Source organism: Pan troglodytes, chromosome 17, assembly GCF_028858775.2.
Source record: "Pan troglodytes isolate AG18354 chromosome 17, NHGRI_mPanTro3-v2.0_pri, whole genome shotgun sequence".
NCBI lineage: Eukaryota > Metazoa > Chordata > Mammalia > Primates > Hominidae > Pan > Pan troglodytes.
Window position 1 is genome coordinate 257467 of NC_072415.2, and position 14043 is coordinate 271509.

Sequence of the window (14043 nt, forward strand, 5' to 3'; positions counted from 1 at the left end):
ACAGACAATGGCCTGTCACCTGGGTGACCAATGCAGAGTTATGATGTCACAATACACCTTTAGGCTGATCACAGACAAAGGACTCTCACCTCGGTGCCCAGTGCAGGGTTTTGATGTCACAATGCCCCTTAGGCAGATCACACACAAGGGCCTGTCTCCTGGGTGACTAGTGCAGACTTATGATGTCACAATTCGCCTTCGGCAGATCACAGACAAGAGCCTGTCACCTGGGTGACCAGTGCAGAGTTATGATGTCACAATGCCCTTTAGGCAGATAACAGAAAAGGGCCTGTCACTTGGGTAACCAGTGAAGACTTATGATGTCACAATGCCCTTTAGGCAGATAACAGAAAAGGGCCTGTCACATGGGTGACCAGTGACGAGTTATGATGTCACAATGCCCCTTTAGGCAGATCCCAGACAAGTGCCTGTCACCTGGGTGGCCAGTGCAGAGTTATGATGACACAATGCCCACCTAAGAAAATCACAGACAAGGGCCTGTCACCTGGGTGACAATTGCAGAATTATGATGTCACAATGCCCACTTAGGCAGATCACACACAAAGGCCTGTCACCTGTGTGACCAGTGCAGGGTTATGTTGTCAAAATGCCCCTTTAGGCAGATCACAGACCAAGGCCTGTCACCAGGGTGACCAGTGAAGAGTTATGATGTCACCATGCCCCTAAGGCAGATCACAGACAGTGGCCTGTCACCTGTTTCACCTGTGCAGAGTTATGATGTCACAATGCCCCTTAGGCAGATCACAGGCAAGGTTCTGTCACCTGGGTGACTAGTGCAGAGTAATGATGTCACAATGCACTGTTAGGCAGATCAAAGACAAGGGCCGGTCACCTGGTTTCCGAGTGCAGAGTTATGATGTCACAATACCCCCTTAGGCAGATCACAGACAAGGTCCAGTCACCTGGCTGACTAGTGCAGTGTTATGATGTCACAATGCCCCTTAGGTAGATCACAGAAAATGGCCAGTCACCTGGGTGACTAGTGCAGAGTTATGATGTCACAATGCCCCCTTAGGCAGATCACAGACAAGGGCCTGTCACCTGGGTGACCAGTACACAGTTATGATGTCACAATGCCCCCTTAGGCAGATCACAGACAAGGATCTGTCACCTGGGAGGCCAGTGCAGACTTTTGATGTCACATTGCCTCCTCAGGCAGATCACACACAAGGGCCTGTCACCTGTGTGACCAGTGCACGGTTATGATGTCACAATACCCCTTTAAGCAGACCACAGACAAAGACCTGTCACCGGGGTGTCCAGTGCAGAGTTATGATGTCACAATGCCCCCTTACGCAGATCACAGACAGTGGCCTGTCACCTGGGTGACCAGTGCAGGATTATAATTTCTCAATATCCCTTAGGCAGATTACAAAAAAGGGCATGTCACCTGGGTGACCAGTGTAGTGTTATGATGTCACAATGTCCCCTTAGGCAGATCACAGACAAGGGCCTGTCACTTGGGTGCCCAGTGCATAGTTGTGATATCACAATGCCACCTTAGGCAGATCACAGACAAGGGCCTGACACCTGGGGGCCCACTGAGGAGTTATGATGTCACAATGCCCCCTTAGGCAGATAACACACAAAGGCCTGTCACCTGGGTGACCAATGCAGAATTATGATGTCACAATGCCCCCTTACACAGATCACAGACAAGGGTCTGTCACCCGGGTGACCAGCTCAGAGTTATGATGTCATAATACTCCCTTAGATCACAGACAAGGGACTGTCACCTGGGTGCCCAGTGCAGAGTTATTATGTCAAAATCACCCTTTAGGCAGATCACATATAAGGGCCAGTCACCTGGGTGACCAGTACAGAGTTATTATGTCACAATGCCCTCTTTTGCAGATCAGAGACAAGGGCCTGTCGCTTGGGTGACCAGTGTAGATTTATGATGTCACAATGCACACTCAGGCAGATCAAACACAAGGGCCTGTCACCTGGGTGACCAGTGCAGGCTTTTGGTGCCACAATGCCCCCTACGGCAAACCACACACAACGGCCTGTCACCTGTGTGACCAGTGCAGGCTTATGATGTCAGAATGCCCCCTTAGGCAGATTACAGACAAGGGTCTGACAAGTGGGTGGCCAGTGCAGAGTTACGATACCACAATGGCCCCTAAGGCAGATCAAAGACAAGGGTCTTTCTCCTGGGTGACCAGTGCAGGGTTATGCTGTCACAATGCCCCCTTAGGCAGATCACAGACATGGGTCTGTCACCTGGGTGACCAGTGCAGAGTTATTATGTCACAATGCCCCCTTAGGCAGATCACAGAGAAGCTACTGTCACCGGGGTGACCAGTGCAGAGTTATGATGTCACAATGCCCCCTTAGCACATCACCGACAACGTCCTGTCACCTGGGTGACCAGTGAAGGATTATGATGTCCCAATGCCCCCTTAGGCATATCACAGAAAAGTGCCTGTCACCTGGGTCCCCAAAGCAGAGTTATGATGTCACAATGCCCCCTTAGGGAGATCACAGAGAAGGTCCTGTCACCTGGGTAACCAGTGCAGAGTTTTGATGTCACAATGCCCCTTAGGCAGATCACAGACAAGGGCCTGTCACTTGGTTAACTAGTGTAGATTTATGATGTCACAATGGCCCCTTGGGCACATCAAAGACAAGGGTCTTTCACCTGGGTGACCAGTGCAGGGTTATGATGTCACAAAGCACCCTTATGCAGTCCACGGACAAGGGTCTGTCACCTGGGAGACCAGTGCAGAATTATCATATCACAATGCCCCCTTAGGCAGATCACAGACAAGGTCCTGTCAGCTGGGTGACCAATGCAGAGTTATAATGTCACAATGCCCCTTTGGCAGATCACTGAAAAGGGCCTGTCAGGTGGAAGACCATTGCAGAGTTATGATGTGACAAAGCCCCTTTAGGCAGATAACAGACAAGGACCTGCCACCAGGGTGACCATTGAAGAATTATGATGTCACAATGCCCCCTTAGGCAGATCACAGACAAGGGTCTGTCAACTGGGTGACCAGTGAAGAGTTATTTTGTCAGAACACTCCCTTAAGCAGATCACAGACAAGGGAAAGTCATCTGGGTGCCCAGTGCAGAGTTATGATGTCATAATGCCCCCTGAGGCCAGGTCAGAGACAAAGGCCTGTCACCAGGGTGACCAATGCAGAGTTATGATGTCACAATGCCCCCTTAGGAAGATCACAGACAAGGGCCTGTCACCTGGGTGACACGTGTAGAATTATGAAGTCAAAATACCCCCTTAGGCAGATCACAGTCAAGAGCCCCTCACCTGGGTGCCCAGTGCCGAGTTATGATGTCACAATGCCCCCTTAGGCAGATCACAGAAAAGACCTGTCACCTGGGTGCCCAATGCAGAGTTATGATGTCACAGTGCCCCCTTAGGCAGATCACAGAGAAAGTCCTGTCACCTGGGTAACCAGTGCAGAGTTATGATGTCACAATGCCCCTTAAGCAGATCACAGACAAGGGCCAGTCACCTGGTTAACTAGTGTAGATTTATGATGTCACAATGCCCCCTTAGGCAGATCACAGACAAGGGCCTGTCACCTGGGTGACCAGTGCAGATTTATGATGTCACAATGCCCCCTTAGGGAGATCACAGACAAGGGACTGTCACCTGGGAGCCCAGTGCAGAGTAATGATGTCACAATGACCCCTTAGGCAGATCACAGACCAAGGCCTGTCACCAGGGTGACCAGTGCAGAATTGTGATGTCACAATATCCACTTAGGCAGATCACAGACAAGGGCCTCTCACCTGAGTGCCCAGTGCAGAGTTATGATGTTACAATGCCCCCTTAGGCAGATTACAGACAAGGGACTGTCACCTGGGTGCCCAATGTAAAGTTATGATGTCACAATGCCTCCTTAGGAAGATCACAGACAAGGTCCTGTCAACTGGGTGACCAGTGCACAGTTATGACGTCACAATGCCCCTTAGGTAGATCACAGAAAAGGGCCAGTCACCTGGGTGACCAGTGCAGATTTATGATGTCACAATTCCCCCTTAGGCAGATCACAGACAAGGGCCTGTAACCTCGGAGACCAGTACAGAGTTTTGATGTCACAATGCCCCCTTAGGCAGATCACAGACAAGGGTTTGTCACCTGGGTGGCCAGTGCAGTGTTATGATGTCACAATGCCTCATCAGGCAGATCACACACAAGGGCCTGTCACCTGTGTGACCAGTGCATGGTTATAATGTCACAATACCCCCTTAGGCAGATCACAGAAAAAGGCCTGTCACCAGGGTGTCCAGTGCAGAGTTATGATGTCACAATGCCTCCTTACGCAGATCACATACAGTGGCCTGTCACCTGGGTGACCAGTGCAGGATTATGATGTCCCAATGCCCCCTTAGGCATATCAGAAAAAGGGCATTTCACGTGGGTGACCAGTGTAGTGTTATGGTGTCACAATGTCCCCTTAGGCAGATCACAGACAAGGGCCTGTCACCTGGGTGCCCAGTGCATAGTTATGATGTCATAATGCCCGCTTAGGCAGATCACTGACAACGGCCTGTCACCTGCGTTCCCAGTGCAGACTTATGATGTCACAATGCCCCGTTAGGCAGATCACAGACAATGGCCTGTCACCTTGCTGCCCAGTGGAGAGTTATTACGTCACAATGCCCCCTTAGGCAGATCAGAGACAAAACCTGTGTAACGGGGGACGAGGGCAGAGTTATGTTGTCATAATACCCCCTTAGGCAGATCACAGAAAAGGGACTGTCACATGTGTGCCCAATGCAGATTTATGATATCACAATGCCCCCTTAGGCAGATCACAGAGAAGGTGCTGTCACCTGGGTGCCCAGTGCAGAGTTTTGATATCCCAATACCCCTTTAGGCAGACCATAGACATGGGATTGTCACCTGGGTGCCCAGTGCAGAGTAATGATGTAACAAGGCCCCCTTAGGCGGATAACAGTTAAGCGCCTGTCACCTGGGTGACCAGTACAGAGTTATGATGTCACAATGCCCCCTGAGGCAGATCACAGACAAGGGCCTGTCACCTGTGTGACCAGTGCAGAGTTATGATGTCACAATACCCCCATAGGCAGATAACAGAAAAGGGCCGGTCACCTGGGTGACCAGTGCAGAGTTATGATGTCACAAAGCACCTTAGGCAGATCACAGACAGGGGCCTGTCACCAGGTTGACTAGTGCAGATTTATGATGTCACAATGCGCCCTTAGGCAGATCACAGACAATGGCCTGTCACCTGGGTGACCAATGCAGAGTTATGATGTCACAATACACCTTTAGGCTGATCACAGACAAAGGACTCTCACCTCGGTGCCCAGTGCAGGGTTTTGATGTCACAATGCCCCTTAGGCAGATCACACACAAGGGCCTGTCTCCTGGGTGAATAGTGCAGACTTATGATGTCACAATTCGCCTTCGGCAGATCACAGACAAGAGCCTGTCACCTGGGTGACCAGTGCAGAGTTATGATGTCACAATGCCCTTTAGGCAGATAACAGAAAAGGGCCTGTCACATGGGTAACCAGTGAAGACTTATGATGTCACAATGCCCTTTAGGCAGATAACAGAAAAGGGCCTGTCACATGGGTGACCAGTGACGAGTTATGATGTCACAATGCCCCTTTAGGCAGATCCCAGACAAGTGCCTGTCACCTGGGTGGCCAGTGCAGAGTTATGATGACACAATGCCCACCTAGGAAAATCACAGACAAGGGCCTGTCACCTGGGTGACAATTGCAGAATTATGATGTCATAATGCCCACTTAGGCAGATCACACACAAAGGCCTGTCACCTGTGTGACCAGTGCAGGGTTATGTTGTCAAAATGCCCCTTTAGGCAGATCACAGACAAAGGCCTGTCACCAGGGTGACCAGTGAAGAGTTATGATGTCACCATGCCCCTAAGGCAGATCACAGACAGTGGCCTGTCACCTGTTTCACCTGTGCAGAGTTATGATGTCACAATGCCCCTTAGGCAGATCACAGGCAAGGTTCTGTCACCTGGGTGACTAGTGCAGAGTAATGATGTCACAATGCACTGTTAGGCAGATCAAAGACAAGGGCCAGTCACCTGGTTTCCCAGTGCAGTGTTATGATGTCACAATGCCCCTTAGGTAGATCACAGAAAATGGCCAGTCACCTGGGTGACTAGTGCAGACTGATGATGTCACAATGCCCCCTTAGGCAGATCACAGACAAGGGCCTGTCACCTGGGTGACCAGTACACAGTTATGATGTCACAATGCCCCCTTAGGCAGATCACAGACAAGGATCTGTCACCTGGGAGGCCAGTGCAGAGTTTTGATGTCACATTGCCTCCTCAGGCAGATCACACACAAGGGCCTGTCAACTGGGTGGCCAGTGCAGAATTATGATGTCACAATGCACACTCAGGCAGATCACAGATAAGGGCCTTTCACCTGGGTTACCAGTGCAGAGTTTTGATGTCACAATGCCCCTTCAGGCTGATCACATACAAGGGCCTGTCACCTGTGTGACCATTGCTGGGTTATTATGTCACAATGCCCCCTTAGGCAGATCACAGACAGTGTCCTTTCACCTGGGTGACCAGGGCAAAATAATGATGTCACAACACCCACTTAGGCAGATCACAGACAAGGGCCTATGAACTGGGTTCCCAGTACAGAGCTATGATATCACAATGCCAACTTAGGCAGATCACAGACAAAGACCTGTAAAATGGGTGACCAGTGCAGAGTTATGTTGTCACAATACGCCCTTAGGCAGATCACAGACAAGGGACTGTCACCTGAGTACCCAATGTAGATTTATGATGTCACAATGCCCCCTTAGGCAGATCAGAGACAAGGTTCTGTCACCTGGGTGCCCAGCGGAGAGTTATGATGTCACAATACTCCTTTATGCAGTTCATAGACATGGGATTCTCACCTGGGTGCCCAGTGCGGATTAAAGATGTAAAAATGCACCCTTAGGCAGATAACAGATAAGGGCCTGTCAGCTTGGTGACCAGTACAGAGTTATGATGCCACAATGCCCCCTGAGGCAGATCACAGAAAAGGGCCAGTCACCTGGGTGACCAGTGCAGAGTTATGATGTCACAATGGACCCTCAGGCAGATCACACACAAGGTCCTGTTACCTGTGTGACCAGTAAAGGGTTATGATGTCACATTGCCCCCTTAAGCAGAATACAGACAAAGGCCTGGCAGCTGGGTCGCCAGTGCGAGTTATGATGTCACAAAGCCCCGTTAGCACATCACAGAGAATGCCCTGTATCCTGGGTGACCAGTGCAGGATTATGTTGTCCCAATGCCCCCTTAGGCAGATCATAAAAAAGGGCATGTCACCTGGGTGACCATTAGAGTGTCATGATGTCACAATGTCCCCTTAGGCCGACCACAGTCAAGGGCTTGTCACCTGGGTGACCAGTGCAGGGTTATGATGTCACAATGCCCTCTTTGGCAGATCACAGACAAGGGCCTGTCATCTGGTTGACCAGTTCAGAGTTATGATGCCACAATGCCCAGTTAGGCAGATCACAGAGAAGGGCCTGTCACCTGGGTGCCCAGTGCAGAGTTATTACGTCACAATGCCCCCTTAGGCAGATCACAGACAAAGACCTGTAACATGTGTGACCAGTGCAGAGTTATGTTGTCATAGTATGCCCTTAGGCAGATCACAGACAAGGGACTGTCACCTGGGTGCCCAATGCAGATTTATGATGTCACAATGCCCCCTAAGGCAGATCACAGACAAGGTCCTGTCCATGGGGTCCCAGTGCAGGGTTATGATGTCACAATACTCCTTTAGGCAGTTCATAGACATGGGATTGTCACCTGGGTGCCCAGTGCAGATTAATGATGTAAAAATGCCCCCTTAGGCAGATAACAGATAAGAGCCTGTCACCTGGGTGACCAGTACAGAGTTATGATGTCACAATGCCCCCTGAGGCAGATCACAGACAAGGGCCAGTCACCTGGGTGACAAGTGCAGAGTTATGATGTCACAATGCCCCCTTAGGCAGATCACAGACAAGGGTCTGTCACCAGGGTGACGAGTGCAGAGTTATGATGTCACAATGCCCCCTCAGGCAGATCACACACAAGGGCCTGTCACCTGTGTAACCAGTGCAGGTTTATGATGTCACAATGCCCCCTTAGGCAGATCACAGAAAAAGACCTGTCACCAGGGTGACCAGTGCAGAGTTATGATGTCACAATGCCCCTTGAGGCAGAACACAGTCAGTGGCCATTCACCTGGGTGACCAGTACAGAGTTATAATGTCACAATGCCCGCTTAGGCAGATCAAAGACAAGGGCCGGTCAACTGGCAGCCCAGTGCAGAGTTATGATGACACAATACTCCTTTAGGCCGATCAGAGACAAGGGAATGTCACCTGGGTGCCCAGTGCAGAGTTATGTAGTAACAATACCGCCTAAGGCAGATAACAGATAAGTGCCTGTCACCTGGGTGACCAGTACAGAGTTATGAGGTCACAATGCCCCCTCAGGCAGATCACACACAAGGTCCTGTCACCTGTGTGACCAGTGCAGGGTTATGTTGTCACATTGCCCCCTTAGGCAGATAACAGACAAAGGCCTTTCACCAGGGTGAACAGTGCAGAGTTGTGATGTCACAAAACTGCCTTAGGGAGATCACAGACAAGGGTCTGTCAACTAGGTTACCAGGGAAGTGTTATGATGTCACAATACTCCCTTAGGCAGATCACAGACAAGGGACTGTCACCTGGTTGCCCAGTGCAAATTTATGATGTCACAATGACGCCTTAGGCAGATCAGAGATAAGGGCCTGTCATCTGGGTGACCAGTACAGAGTTATGATGTCACAATTCCCCCTTAGGCAGATTACAGACAAGGGCCTGTCACCTGGGTGACCAGTGCAGAGTTATGATGTCACAATGCCCCCTTAGGAAGATCACAGACAAGGGCCTGTCACCTGGGTGACCAGTCCAGAGTTATGATGTCAAAATGCCCCCTGAGGCAGATCACACACAACGTCCTGTAACCTGTGTGACCAGTGCAGGGTTTTGATGTCACATTGCCCCCTTAGGCAGATCATAGACAAAGGCCTGGCACCAGGGTGACCAGTGCAGAGTTATGACGTCACAATCCTCCCAAAGGCGGATCACAGACAAGGGTCTGTCACCTGGGTGACCAGTGCAGAGTTATGATCTCACAATGACCCCATAGGCAGATCACAGACAAGGTCTTGTCACCTGGGTGCCCAATGCAGTGTTATGATGTCACAACGCCCCTTTAGAAAGGTCACAGACAACGTCCTGTCACCTGGGTAACCAGTGCAGAGTGATGAAGTCACAATGCGCCTTAGGCAGTTCACGGACAAGGGCGAGTCACCTGGGTGACTAGTGCAGACATGAGATGTCACAATGCCTCTTAGGCAGATCACAGACAAAGGCCTGTCATCAGGATGACTAGTGCAGGTTTATGATGTCACAATACCCCATTAGGCAGATCACACACAAGGGCCTGTCACCTGGGTGACCAGTGGAGACTTATGATGTCACAATAAGCCCTTAGGCAGAAAACAGACAAAGGCCTCTCACCTGGCTGACCACTGCAGAATTCTGACGTCACAATACACACTTAGGCAGATCACAGACAAGGACCTGTCACCTGGGTGACCAGCGCAGAGTTATGATATCAGAATATTCCCTTAGGCAGATCACAGAAAAGGGGCTGTCACCTGGGTGCCCAGTGCAGAGTTATGATGTCACAATGACCCCTTAGGCAGATCACAGATAAGGGCCTGTCACCTGGGTGACCAGTACAGAATTATGATGTCACAATGCCCCCTATTGCAGATCACTGACAAGGGCCTGTCACCTGGGTGACCAGTGCAGAGTTATGATGTCACAATGCACACTCAGGCAGATCACTGACATGGGCCTGTCACCTGGGTGACAAGTGCAGAGTTATGATGTCTCAATGCCCCCTCAGGCAGACCACACCCAAGGGCCTGTCAGCTGTGTGACCAGTGCAGGGTTATGATGTCACAATGCCCCGTTAGGCAGATTACAGACAAGGGTCTATCACCTGGGTGACCAGTGCAGAGTTGCGATGTCACAATGGCAACTTAGGCAGATCAAAGACATGGGTCTTTCTCCTGGGTGACCAGTGCAGGGTTATGATGTCACAATGCCCCCTTAGGCAGATCATAGACAAGGTTCTGTCACCTGAGTGACAAGTGCAGTGTTATGATGTCACAATGCCCCATTAGGCAGATCACAGACAAGGGACTCTCACCTGGGTGACCAGTGCAGAGTTATGATGTCACAATGCCCCCTTAGCACATCACAGAGAATGCCCTGACACCTGGGAGACCAGTGCAGGATTATGATGTCCCAATGCGCCCTTAGGGAGATCACAAAAAAGGGCAAGTCACCTGGGTGACCAGTGCAGTCTTATGATGTCACAATGTCCCCTTAGGCAGATCACAGACAAGGGCCTGTCACCTGGGGGACCAGTGCAGATTTATGATGTCACAATGCCCCCTTAGGCAGATCACAGACAAGGGCCTGTCACCTGGTTGCCCCGTGCAGAGTTGTGATGTCACAATGCCCCCTTAGGCAGATCACAGAGAAGGGCCTGTCACCTGGGTGCCCAATGCAGAGTTATTACGTCACAATGCCCCCTTAGGCAGATCACAGACAAAGACCTTTAACATGGGTGACCAGTGCAGAGTTATGTTGTCACAATAAGCCCTTAGGCAGATCACAGAGAAGGGACTGTCACCTGGGTGCCCAATGCAGATTTATGATGTCACAATGCTCCCAAAGTCAGATCACAGACAAGGTCCAGTCACCTGGGTGCCCACTGCAGAGTTATGATGTCACAATACTCCTTTAGGCAGTTCATAGACATGGGATTGTCACCTGGGTGACCAGTGCAGATTAATGATGTAAAAATGCCCCCTTAGGCAGATAACAGACAAGGGCCAGTCACCTGGGTGACCAGTGCAGAGTGATGATGTCACAATACTCCCTTAGGCAGATCACAGACAAGGGACTGTCACCTGGGTGCCCAGTGCAGAGTTATGATGTGACAATTACCTCTTAGGCAGATGACAGATAGGGCCTGTCACCTGGGTGACCAGTACAGAGTTATGATGTCACAATGCCCCCTTAGGCAGATTACAGAAAAGGGCCTGTCACCTGGGTGACCAGTGCAGTGTCATGATGTCACAATTCCTCCTCAGGTAGATCCCATACAAGGGCCTTTCACCTGTGTGACCAGTGCTGGGTTATGATGTCACAATGCCCCCTTAGGCAGATCACAGACACTGTCCTGTCACCTGGGAGACCAGGGCAGAATTATGATGTCACAATACCCACTTAGGCAGATCACAGAAAAGGGCCTCTCAACAGGGTTCCCAGTACAGAGCTATGATTTCACCATGCCCCTTAGGCAGATAACAGACAATGGCTTCTCACCTGGGTGTCCAAAGCAGAGTTGTGATGTCACAATGCCCCCTTAGGCAGGTCACAGAAAAGGTCCTGTCACCTGAGTAACCAGTGCAGAGTTATGAAGTCACAATGCCCCTTAGGCAGATCACAGACAAGGGCTTGTCACCTGGGTGACTAGTGCAGACTTACGATGTCACAATGCCCCTTAGGCAGATCACAGACAAAGGCCTGTCATCTGGATGACTAGTGCAGATTTATGATGTCACTATACCCCATTAGGCAGATCACACACAAGGGCCTGTCACCTGGGTGACCAGTGGAGAGTTTTGATGTCACAATACGCCCTTAGGCAGAACACAGACAAAGGCCTGTCACCTGGCTGACCACTACAGAATTCCGATGACACAATGCCCCCTTAGGCAGATCACAGACAAGGGCCTGTCACCTGGGTGACCAGTGCAGAGTTATGATGTCAGAATATTCCCTTAGGCAGATCACAGACAAGGGACTGTCACCTGGGTGCCCAGTGCAGAGTTATGATGTCACAATGACCCCTTAGGCAGATCACAGATAAGGGCCTGTCACCTGGGTGACCAGTACAGAGTTATGATGTCACAATGCCCCCTTTTGCAGATCACAGACAAGAGCCTGTAACCTGGGTGACCAGTGAAGAGTTATGATGTCACAATGCACACTCAGGCAGATCACTGACAAGGGCCTGTCACCTGGGTGACCAGTGCAGACTTATGATGTCACAATGTCGCCTCAGGGAGAACACACACAAGGGCCTGTCACCTGTGTGACCAGTGCAGGGTTATGATGTCACAATCACCCCTTAGGCAGATTACAGACAAGGGTCTGTCACCTGGGTGACCAGTGCAGAGATACGATGTCACAATGGCCCCTTAGGCAGATCAAAGACAAGGGTCTTTCTCCTCTGTGACCAGTGCAGGGTTATGATGTCACAGTGCCCCCTTAGGCAGGTCACAGACAAGGTTCTGTCACCTGGGTGACAAGTGCAGGGTTATGATGTCACAATGCCCCTTTAGGCAGATTACAGACAAGGGAATCTAACCTGAATGACCAGTGCAGAATTATGATGTGACAATGCCCCCTTAGCACATCACACAGAAGGCCCTGTCTCCTGGGTGACCATTGCAGGATTATGATGTCCCAATGCCCCCTTACGCAGATCACAAAAAAGGGCATGTCACCTGGGTGACCAGTGCAGTGTTATAATGTTGCAATGTCCCCTTAGGCAGATCACAGACAAGGGCCTGTCACCTGGGTGACCAATGCAGAGTTATGATGTCACAATGCCCGCTTAGGCAGATCACAGACAAGGGCCTGTCACCTGGGTGCCTAATGCAGAGTTATGATGTCACAATGACCCCTTAGGCAGATCACAGACAAGGTCCTGTCACCTGGGTAACCAGTGCAGAGTTATGATGTCACAATGCCCCTTAGGCAGATCACAGACAAGGACTTGTCAACTGGTTGACTAGTGCAGATTTAAGATGTCACAATGCTCCCTTAGACAGATCACAGACAATGGCCTGTCACCTGGTTGACCAGTGCAGAGTTATGATATCACAATACACCCTTAGGCAGATCGCAGGCAAGGGTCTGTCACCGGGGTGACCAGTGCAGAGGTATGATGTCACAATGCACCCTCATGCAGAACACAGGCAAGGGCCTGTCACCTGGGTGACCAGTGCAGAGTTATTATGTCACAATGCCCCCTCAGGCAGATCACACACAAACGCCTGTCACCTGTGTGACCAGTGCATGGTTATGATGTCACAATGCCCCCTTAGGCAGATCACAGTTAAAGGCCTGTCACCAGGGTGACGAGTGCAGAGTAATGACGTCACAATGCCCCCTTAGGCAGATCACAGTCAGTTGCCTGTCACAGGGGTGGCCAGTGCAGAATTATGATGTCACAATACCCACTTAGGCAGATCACAGACAAGGGCCTCTCACCTGGGTGCCCAGTGGAGAGTTATGATGTCACCATGCCCCTTTAGGCACGTCACCGACAAAGACCTGTCCCTGGGTGCCTAATGCAGAGTTATGATGTCACAATGCACCCTTAGGCACATCAGAGACAAGGGTCAGTCACCTGGGTGACTAGTGCAGACTTATGATGTCACAATGACCCCTTAGGTAGATCACAGGTGAGTTCCTGTCACCTGGGAGACAAGTACAGTGTTAGGATATCACAATGCCCCCTTGTGCAGATCACAGACAAGGCCCTGTCACCTGGGTGACCAGTGCAGAGTTACGATGTCACAATGCACCCTCAGGCAGATCACAGACAAGGGCCTGTCACCTGGGTGACCAGGGCAGAGTAATGATGTCACAATGCCCCCTCAGGCAGATGACACACAAGGGCCTGTCACCTGTGTGAACAGTGCAGGGTTATGAATTCCCAATGCCCGCTTAGGCAGATCAAAGACAAAGCCTGTCACCAGGGTGACCAGTGCAGAGTTATGATATCACAATGCCCCCTTAGGCAGATCACAGTCAGTGGCCTGTCACCTGGGTGACCATTTCAGAACGATGATGTCACTATACCCCCTTAGGCAGATCACAGGCAAATGCCT